This window comes from Borostomias antarcticus (assembly GCF_949987555.1).
Source record: "Borostomias antarcticus genome assembly, contig: scaffold_65, whole genome shotgun sequence".
NCBI classification, from domain to species: Eukaryota; Metazoa; Chordata; class Actinopteri; order Stomiiformes; family Stomiidae; genus Borostomias; species Borostomias antarcticus.
Window position 1 is genome coordinate 199,753 of NW_028176587.1, and position 11,211 is coordinate 210,963.

Sequence of the window (11,211 nt, forward strand, 5' to 3'; positions counted from 1 at the left end):
GTGTTTGCATAAGGAGGACGCAAATAATTCTAATGGTTTTCATTAGAAACATTTCTTCATATTTTTAAACGATTTTTCAGTGTATTTTTTATATTCGATTCGAGATCATTTTAATTTTGGTTAGTTTGGCTTATGGCCTCGTGGAACCTCGTTGGGTGTATAAATGGCAGCTGGAACGGTTTTCCGGTTTGTCAAATAGGAGAGTACTGGAGTTTACGGATCATCTCAAAAAAAATTAATAAAAAAAAAAAATCGTCTGAATAATCTCCTATTTGATGCAGCTGGTCCTCAATATCTGACCTTATGCTCCTCTGGATGAATGAGCAAACATTCCCAGACGCTCCTAAACCTGTTAGAAATGCTTCCCAGAACAGAAGAGTGGCTGTTAAAGCTGCAAAGGGACCAACTCCGTATCAGAATGGGACGTGATGAAAGCATGAAGGTGTTAAGTGAAGGTCCCAATACTTCTGTCCACATGGGGTATTTATAAACCATGTTTCCTGCATCCTCACGGCTCCCCAACTCAGGAATATCTCTGATTCAACTATGTAGAAAACAGTTCAGATTAGTATGTTTGCACAATATTCTTATTTATTTTTCCATTGTAAATTGATGGTACTACAGGAGTCATCTATTATGGTATATAGGGACCACATATGTAAACTGCACAATTACATAAACAATATTTATTTATGATAATACATGTATTATATGTAGTCATAGTATGTAACCAATCACTGAACAATGTGAACATTCAGGTTTGTAATAAAGCAGTAAGATAATTAATCCTGTGGAGGTTTTCAGTTGTCAGTTTAACACACATCAGTCTCTAATAATGAAGTATATTCAACAGGTCTGCTTTAACTGCCCTACATATCATTCACTCAAGAAATGAACCAAACACACACACATTGTTGTATAGAAATAATATATTGTTGGAACTGATCATTAACATCCAAACACACACACACACACACACACACACACACACACACACACACACACACACACACGTTATAGTAAATGTTGGAACTGATCGTCAACATTCAAACACACACTCACATGCACACACAATGTTGCATAGTAAATATACTGTTAGACAACTGATGAAACATCCCTGTTCATGTAATCCAGTCTGAGCTGAACTGCAGGTGACTCAGACCTGCCTGGGGATGAATTCACAGTCTGTGAATCAGCTTTGCTTCATGTTTACAGCTCCTTCACTCAGCGCCCCCCCCCCCCCACACACACACACACGCCTGTCATCTGTTATCATATGTAGGTTGCTGATTTGTATGGGTTTTCTAGTGACTTTCTAGGATGTCAGCAAGAGCTTCAGCAGAAGACAGACAGCGATCTCTGGCGTCTGCTAGATCTTTTTTTGAGTACATCTGCAGTTAGACCATGAGAAAGATGGTGCTTCTACTGTAGCTACTGTAGTTGGTATTCTGTCATGCAGGATCTGATTGCCATTTGCATCATGCTATCCAGGTAAAAGACTGTATTTATTCATTGTACAAGTAAAGACTGTACAGGTCCATTTTCCAGTTAACCACATTAACAAGAACACGAAATGGCCCTGAATCTGTTTAGAACTGAACATGGGATTTGATTTATGAGATTATTCAGTTTTACACTCCCATGTTGTGTGTGTCTGTGTGTGTTTTTCAAGTGACAGGCAATAAACAGAGCTTCTGCTCCCACTGGGCCCTGCTGCCTCACTGCTGGGGGGCCTTCTGCTTCCACTGGGCCCTGCTGCCTCACTGCTGGGGGGCCTTCTGCTTCCACTGGGCCCTGCTGCCTCATTTATAAACGTTTCTAATGTCTTTAAGTTAGCTGTTAGCTCTGACTGGCAGTGAAGATGCCTCTCGGTCCTGCAGTAGCCCTGTGTTCAGGAGCAGGAGCTCGGTCCTGCAGTAGCCCTGTGTTCAGGAGCAGGAGCTCGGTCCTGCAGTAGCCCTGTGTTCAGGATGCCTCTCGGTCCTGCAGTAGCCCTGTGTTCAGGATGCCTCTCGGTCCTGCAGTAGCCCTGTGTTCAGGAGCACCAGTATGAGCTAGCCGGGCTAGCGGGCTAGCTACAGGGGAAGAACAGCCTTTCAACAACCGCTACATTTCATGTGTAATTAAAGACGTTGTCTACAGGTCACTATTCACATTCGTTGTGTTCGTGGTTGTTCTGGGTCTCTCATAATGAAGGGTCGGGAATGTTCTTACCTGCTCTTGATAGAAACCGAGCGGCACAGGGCGCCGCCATGTTGTTTATGGTTGGGAGTCACGTGGTGTTTGCATAAGGAGGACGCAAATAATTCTAATGGTTTTCATTAGAAACATTTCTTCATATTTTTAAACGATTTTTCAGTGTATTTTTTATATTCGATTCGAGATCATTTTAATTTTGGTTAGTTTGGCTTATGGCCTCGTGGAACCTCGTTGGGTGTATAAATGGCAGCTGGAACGGTTTTCCGGTTTGTCAAATAGGAGAGTACTGGAGTTTACGGATCATCTCAAAAAAACTTAATAAAAAAAAAAAATTGTCTGAATAATCTCCTATTTGATGCAGCTGGTCCTCAATATCTGACCTTATGCTCCTCTGGATGAATGAGCAAACATTCCCAGACGCTCCTAAACCTGTTAGAAATGCTTCCCAGAACAGAAGAGTGGCTGTTAAAGCTGCAAAGGGACCAACTCCGTATCAGAATGGGACGTGATGAAAGCATGAAGGTGTTAAGTGAAGGTCCCAATACTTCTGTCCACATGGGGTATTTATAAACCATGTTTCCTGCATCCTCACGGCTCCCCAACTCAGGAATATCTCTGATTCAACTATGTAGAAAACAGTTCAGATTAGTATGTTTGCACAATATTCTTATTTATTTTTCCATTGTAAATTGATGGTACTACAGGAGTCATCTATTATGGTATATAGGGACCACATATGTAAACTGCACAATTACATAAACAATATTTATTTATGATAATACATGTATTATATGTAGTCATAGTATGTAACCAATCACTGAACAATGTGAACATTCAGGTTTGTAATAAAGCAGTAAGATAATTAATCCTGTGGAGGTTTTCAGTTGTCAGTTTAACACACATCAGTCTCTAATAATGAAGTATATTCAACAGGTCTGCTTTAACTGCCCTACATATCATTCACTCAAGAAATGAACCAAACACACACACATTGTTGTATAGAAATAATATATTGTTGGAACTGATCATTAACATCCAAACACACACAATTTAATGAAAAGAGCTGAAAGTAAAATATTACAATTACCGACAACTGCTAGATTTAACGAAACGGAATAAGGGGATTTGCGAAAACTTCCAAGTGAAGCTTGCCTCTGGTGCATGAATCCTCCATGGCTCCAACGGTCTTCTGGTCATTATGGGATGTGTGTAGCTCCTCCATGGCTCCAACGGTCTTCTGGTCATCCTGGGCTGTGTGTAGCTCCTTATATACTCCGGACTCTAACTTGCACGTGGTAACTACAAGTTTGACTATGGGATCAAATGACTGGACTCCCCTCCTAAGGGTTGTATAGTCAATTTAGGATACAGAAAGTATCAGAGTAAGGGGAATTAACAGATCATGGGCATATAAAGGAATAATGGAAAACATTAAATGGCCAACTGTTTTAGGAAGGGTTAGGAGACTGGGAGAAGAAGGAGCAGGGGGAACTGTGGGAAGAGAAGATGGAAAGCATTTGAGGAAGTATGGAAAACCATAAAATAGTCAATTGTAGGGATGGAAGGGGAGTGAGTCACAGAGCCTAATCCAAGTTACTTTATGGGTTGGATGAAACTACAAACCCAATTCCTCCAACGAAAGCGCACTCGACCTAAACCAAGTTACTTTATGGTTTGGAATTACGAGAGAATCCATTAACTGGGATAGAGGTAGAGGTACAGGTGGTAGGAATGAGAGATAAGATTTGGTTCCTGATATGCAAGAGGGCTGGAGGGAAGTAGGAGGAAGGATAGAAAAGGGATAAAGTGCATATAAGGAAAATGGAAAACATTGATATCCAATAGTTTTAGGATGGGACCGGGATTAGTGACAGAGCCTAAGCCAAGTTACTTTATGGTTTGGAGTTAGTTACCATGTCTCTTGTAGACCCCACAAGGGGCGCTGGCTTCGCTTAGAGTTTTGGTTTTATTCTGGGATCTTCCCTGTGATTCGGATCTGTTCCAAAATGTAATGGTTTCTAAGTTGGCTCATGATGCACTCCTCCACCCAGTCCCATGATGCACTCCTCCACCCAGTCCCATGATGCACTCCTCCACCCAGTCCCATGATGCACTCCTCCACCCAGTCCCATGATGCACTCCTCCACCCAGTCCCATGATGCACTCCTCCACCCAGTCCCATGATGCACTCCTCCACCCAGTCCCATGATGCACTCCTCCACCCAGTCCCATGATGCACTCCTCCACCCAGTCCCATGATGCACTCCTCCACCGAGTCTCATGAAAATCGGTCAGATAGTTTTAGCATAATCCTGCTAACAAACAAACAAACAAACGCACACCAGCAAAAACATGACAGTACCTCTGGCCCTGTGCTGTGCTGTCACTGGGGTGGCAGTAATGAGCTCAAGAGTGTGTGTGTGTGTGTGTGTGTGTGTGTGTGTGTGTGTGTACCTGTCAGGAATGCCGTGGCAGATCACGTTGTTGACGGACGTGCAGACGGACTTGGGGAAGCCTCCGTACCTCAGGGGAGAAGGGTAGGCGTCGTGGCCAACGGTCTCCTGGTGAACCATGAAGTCAATCTCGTCTGTCGTCATGCCAACCTGGGGAGGGGTGACAGGTCAAATCAGTCGAGGCACAAACTGGTAGTCAGACCAAAGAGCAGGTCACACGGTACCTTGAGACTGAGACCAGCCAGAAGCAGTACGCGTCTGGCCAGCTGGCACGCTCGCCACAGACCCTGGATCTGCTCCTGGGTCTTGATCTCTATGTAGTCAGGCCAGTCCGGTACCGACGCTCTGCTGACGTAGTCTGGATGTGCTATGTGCTAGGCGGAGAGGACAGAAAAGATGAGAGAGGGACAGGAAAGAGAGAATGGAGGAGAGAGAGAGAGAGAGAGAGAGAGAGAGAGAGAGAGAGAGGGGGTGGTTGTTCAAATTAGCTGATGTAAATGGTAAATGGACTGCACTTACGTATATAGCACTTTTATCCAAAGCACTTTACACCAGCCTCTGATTCACACATTCACACCAGTGGCGGCAGCCGCCATGCAAGGCGCTAGCCTGCTCATTGGGAGAAATTTGGGGTTCAGTGTCGTGCCCAAGGACACTTCGAAATGTCGTCAGGAGGAGCCGGGATTCGAACCGCCGATCTGCAATTTGTATTTTGAGGTTACATTTTGAGAGTCAGCGCTGCATTGTGGGTAAGCGAGTTCTTACTGCACCTTGGGTACTGCATAGGCAGGCCTGACGGCGGCCGGTCGGACTACATGGTGGGAGCTCGTCCACTTCCTCCACAAGAAGCAGCGGTGCTGCTGGGACAGGAGGGCCCCCCAGGGGGGTGCGGACACCCCCACGCCACGCCCCCTCTGGAGGAACACGCCCAGTCCTCCGGGGGGAAGGGAGAGAGAAAAGAGGAAGTCGAATGAAGGGTCACGTTTGCCCTCCCGCTTTCATACACACACAAGCACAGGTCCCAGTTCAGCTCTTCTCTTTCATACACACACAAGCACAGGTCCCAGTTCAGCTCTTCTCTTTCACACACACACAAGCACAGGTCCCAGTTCAGCTCTTCTCTTTCACACACACACAAGCACAGGTCCCAGTTCAGCTCTTCTCTTTCATACACACACAAGCACAGGTCCCAGTTCAGCTCTTCTCTTTCATACACACACAAGCACAGGTCCCAGTTCAGCTCTTCTCTTTCATACACACACAAGCACAGGGCCCAGTTCAGCTCTTCTCTTTCATACACACACAAGCACAGGTCCCAGTTCAGCTCTTCTCTTTCATACACAACAAGCACAGGTCCCAGTTCAGCTCTTCTCTTTCATACACACACAAGCACAGGTCCCAGTTCAGCTCTTCTCTTTCACACACACAAGCACAGGTCCCAGTTCAGCTCTTCTCTTTCACACACACAAGCACAGGTCCCAGTTCAGCTCTTCTCTTTCATACACACACAAGCACAGGTCCCAGTTCAGCTCTTCTCTTTCACACACACACGAGCACAGGTCCCAGTTCAGCTCTTCTCTTTCATACACAACAAGCACAGGTCCCAGTTCAGCTCTTCTCTTTCACACACACACAAGCACAGGTCCCAGTTCAGCTCTTCTCTTTCACACACACACAAGCACAGGACCCAGTTCAGCTCTTCTCTTTCATACACACACAAGCACAGGTCCCAGTTCAGCTCTTCTCTTTCACACACACAAGCACAGGTCCCAGTTCAGCTCTTCTCTTTCACACACACAAGCACAGGTCCCAGTTCAGCTCTTCTCTTTCATACACACACAAGCACAGGTCCCAGTTCAGCTCTTCTAAAGAGCAGAATCAGATTTATTTAGCCAGGTAGGTTTTCACACACTAGGGATTCGTTTTGGACACTAAATATACAGACAAGGTGCACGGACAGGACAGGACAGGACAGGACAGACAAGGTGCACGGACAGGACAGGACAGGACAGACAAGGTGCACGGACAGGACAGGACAGGACAGGACAGGACCGCGCAAAAGACAGGACAGGACAGGACCGCGCAAAAGACAGGACAGGACAGGACAGGACCGCGCAAAAGACAGGACAGGACAGGACAGGACAGGACCGCGCAAAAGACAGGACAGGACAGGACAGGACAGGACCGCGCAAAAGAAAGGACAGGACCGCGCAAAAGACAGGACAGTGCAAATGGGAGTGCAAGCATCCATACATTAATGATGATATTTACACAGAACTGGCATGTACATGCTCATTTATAAACGTTTCTAATGTCTTTAAGTTAGCTGTTAGCTCTGACTGGCAGTGAAGATGCCTCTCGGTCCTGCAGTAGCCCTGTGTTCAGGATGCCTCTCGGTCCTGCAGTAGCCCTGTGTTCAGGAGCAGGAGCTCGGTCCTGCAGTAGCCCTGTGTTCAGGATGCCTCTCGGTCCTGCAGTAGCCCTGTGTTCAGGAGCAGGAGCTCGGTCCTGCAGTAGCCCTGTGTTCAGGATGCCTCTCGGTCCTGCAGTAGCCCTGTGTTCAGGAGCACCAGTATGAGCTAGCCGGGCTAGCGGGCTAGCTACAGGGGAAGAACAGCCTTTCAACAACCGCTACATTTCATGTGTAATTAAAGACGTTGTCTACAGGTCACTATTCACATTCGTTGTGTTCGTGGTTGTTCTGGGTCTCTCATAATGAAGGGTCGGGAATGTTCTTACCTGCTCTTGATAGAAACCGAGCGGCACAGGGCGCCGCCATGTTGTTTATGGTTGGGAGTCACGTGGTGTTTGCATAAGGAGGACGCAAATAATTCTAATGGTTTTCATTACAAACATTTCTTCATATTTTTAAACGATTTTTCAGTGTATTTTTTATATTCGATTCGAGATCATTTTAATTTTGGTTAGTTTGGCTTATGGCCTTGTGGAACCTCGTTGGGTGTATAAATGGCAGCTGGAACGGTTTTCCGGTTTGTCAAATAGGAGAGTACTGGAGTTTACGGATCATCTCAAAAAAACTTAATAAAAAAAAAAAATCGTCTGAATAATCTCCTATTTGATGCAGCTGGTCCTCAATATCTGACCTTATGCTCCTCTGGATGAATGAGCAAACATTCCCAGACGCTCCTAAACCTGTTAGAAATGCTTCCCAGAACAGAAGAGTGGCTGTTAAAGCTGCAAAGGGACCAACTCCGTATCAGAATGGGACGTGATGAAAGCATGAAGGTGTTAAGTGAAGGTCCCAATACTTCTGTCCACATGGGGTATTTATAAACCATGTTTCCTGCATCCTCACGGCTCCCCAACTCAGGAATATCTCTGATTCAACTATGTAGAAAACAGTTCAGATTAGTATGTTTGCACAATATTCTTATTTATTTTTCCATTGTAAATTGATGGTACTACAGGAGTCATCTATTATGGTATATAGGGACCACATATGTAAACTGCACAATTACATAAACAATATTTATTTATGATAATACATGTATTATATGTAGTCATAGTATGTAACCAATCACTGAACAATGTGAACATTCAGGTTTGTAATAAAGCAGTAAGATAATTAATCCTGTGGAGGTTTTCAGTTGAGCTTCACGGATGGTTTCGTTTGAAAGCTAGACTATGGCTGTGTTCGGAATCGCTCCCTATTCACTATATAGTGCACTATATAGGGCGTCAGCCATTTTGTTTGTAGTGTCCGAATTCTCCACGGAATTTTCGTTCCCTATATAGTCCACTATTTATTACCCACAAGTCACCTTGATTTCCAGGGTACAGTGCATGTACCCTACATTTTCTCCGGTATACCACAATGCAATGCAGTTGAGTTGTCTCGCGAAGAGGGCTGTGAACGAACGAAGGATGGCGGCGGCAACTTTCGTTTATAAATGTAAGTAACTATTAGTAACTGTTAACGTTATGCTAGCTAGTTATCTTTTTCTGGATGTAGCTTTTGTATGTTTTTGAAGCCCATTACATTAGCTTTTGTATGTTTTTTGAAGCTCACTACATTTGCAGTGTGCTATATAAATCAGTACTTTCATAGGCTGATGTGTACGTTAGCTAGCTAACACAATTAGTTGTGAGTAGTTCCAGGCATACTCTGGTCTTGTATCAGTAGCCTGCAGTAGTGACATTAAATTGGTCATATTTTGCTTATTCCAAGGGACCGATGAAGATGTGGAGAGGCTGATACGCCTACGCCTCAAGCATGCCGCTGCCTTCACAGGCAAGCGGAATGCAGCCCTCCAGGGATGGGAGTAAGAGCTGTCTAATATCTTTTGAGTTTTAAGTTACTTTTCCCAACTGAATATAATACTTAAGTCAAATAAGTCGCATGTTAATACTAAAACATCGTTTACCAGTGCTCATCAGTCCATAGTAATCTTGTAGTTGTATTTATTTTTTTCTGTCATTTGATGAAAGCAAATGTAATCATGCTTTATTTGATTTGTGTTACCTAGGACTGTCCTGAAGGAGATGGACCTGGTGGAGGTGGTAACCCCTGCCAGAGCAGCAAAAAAGTGGGAGAACATGAAAAAAACCTACAAGGTATGTTGTCCTCAGTTTATAGCACAGTGCTTCTACTACAGCTTAAGAATCATTAATGTACTGACAGTACTGTGTCTATTGCATCAGTATTTTATAAGTCCTGGCCTTGATCATTTTAAGGAGCTCAAATCACCACCAACTGGCAGCAGCACCGAGTCGGGGGAAGCCACTGCAGGGAACTGGAAGTGGTACCCCCTCATGGATGAGGCACTTGGGGGGAAGCCGTCTATTCGGCCTCCCGTCCTTGTTGCCTCAGCCTGGGGGGAACACTCCAGGGCCACTGCAGTGGCTGAGCCTGCAGCAGAGCAGGGTCCTGAGGCAGGGTACAGGCAGGAAGCAGGAGAGAGAGAGAACCAGGGAGAGGAGGCAGAAGCAAGGCCTGCCTCCAAGCGGAGAAAAGAAGAGGCAGAGCAGGCAGACCCTGTCCTCCAGTTTCTCCGCAGGGTGACGGAGAGGGCAGAGGAGAGAGCCGCAAGAGAGGAAGCTAGAGAGGAGAGACTTCTCGCTTTGTTAGAGAAAATTGCAGAAAAATAAATAAAGTATATTAAATGTCTTATCTGTCGTTGTGTCTGCTGTTGCATCCTATAGATGGGAATTCTCCAGTTGGGGAAGTGTTATGACTAAATTATAAGGACATAGGCCCGAGAAGGAAAAAAAAAAGTACTTCTACAGGTATGGGTTTTATACTTGAAACAATATGCTCTTGTAATATAATTATAAAAATAAATAAATAAACGTTTTGATTTAGGAAAAAAATAATTATATATTAATACAATTATGTTTTAAAAATACAGGTATGCCTGATTAAGCAATGCTACATTTACACTTAGTAGTATAGATTATGTTCAATTACTTCATTGTAAGGAAGACGGAGATCATTCTCGCGTTAGTGCGCATTTTGTGCCACGTGCTTTCAGTCTGAAGATGGAGAATAGGGTTGATCATGCTTGTAGGTAGGCTATGGCTAATTTTGGTGCCGATATTGCTTTGCATGTAAAACATTAATTGAATGTGATTTATATGTTAGGTCTATCATTATTGTTATTATTATACTGTAAATATATGAGCTCATTGGGTCCTAGAAATGCGCTCTACTGATTTATTATTATGTGGTACGTCGTGGTTGATATCGCCGTGCACATTTGAGGGGAGAGAAGGCTAGCTCACCGATGTCTTCCTATGTTTACCACGTTGGACTTCTAATGGAATTGTATATCCATTGCCATGTTTAATAGCTCTGTAGATATCAATGTAAAAAAGCGTTCATAAGATTAGATATCTTGTGTCGTCGTGTAACATATATAGCCAACTGTGGTTAAAGGTATCCCATGTACTCCAGGCCTGGGACCGTCCCGTCCCATCTTGTCCATGTGTTACAGAGGCTAACTGTGGGTTATGTTACCTTTCTGTACAGAATATTAAACACATCCAGCAGGGATCAGACAACCAGGCCAACATAAACTTGTGAGTAAGGCAAGGCAAGGCAAGTTTATTTATAGTATAGAGTAATGGCAACATATTGATGTTATGAACAAGATGAATAGAGAAAGAAATCATATAGGGTGGTATTGCTTGTATTTAACATTTATGCATTTTAAATTTAACAGGAATAATGCAGTCAGATGGGTTGTGATTTTGCACATAAAATGGATACAATTAAAGAAAAAAAATGTGGTGATAGATATAGTTTGGATCATTAGCTTCCCTGTTGGACAGGTACTGACAGAAGGCGCGACGGGAACGCTGATCCAGTGCCTTCCATAAAAATGTTTAAAAACAAAAAAGAACGGATTCTATAAAGTCAAAGCCTCAAGGCGGTAAAAAAAGAACTGATTTCCAGAAAGTCAAAGCCTCAAGGCGGTAAAAAAAGAACTGATTTTTGATCTTCCCCCTCTCTTCTTCCAAGCTCACAGGTAATCATGGCCCTCAAGAGCTGGCACCAGATGACCAGGAGCAGAGACAGCCGCTGCCATCTGCTGTCTGA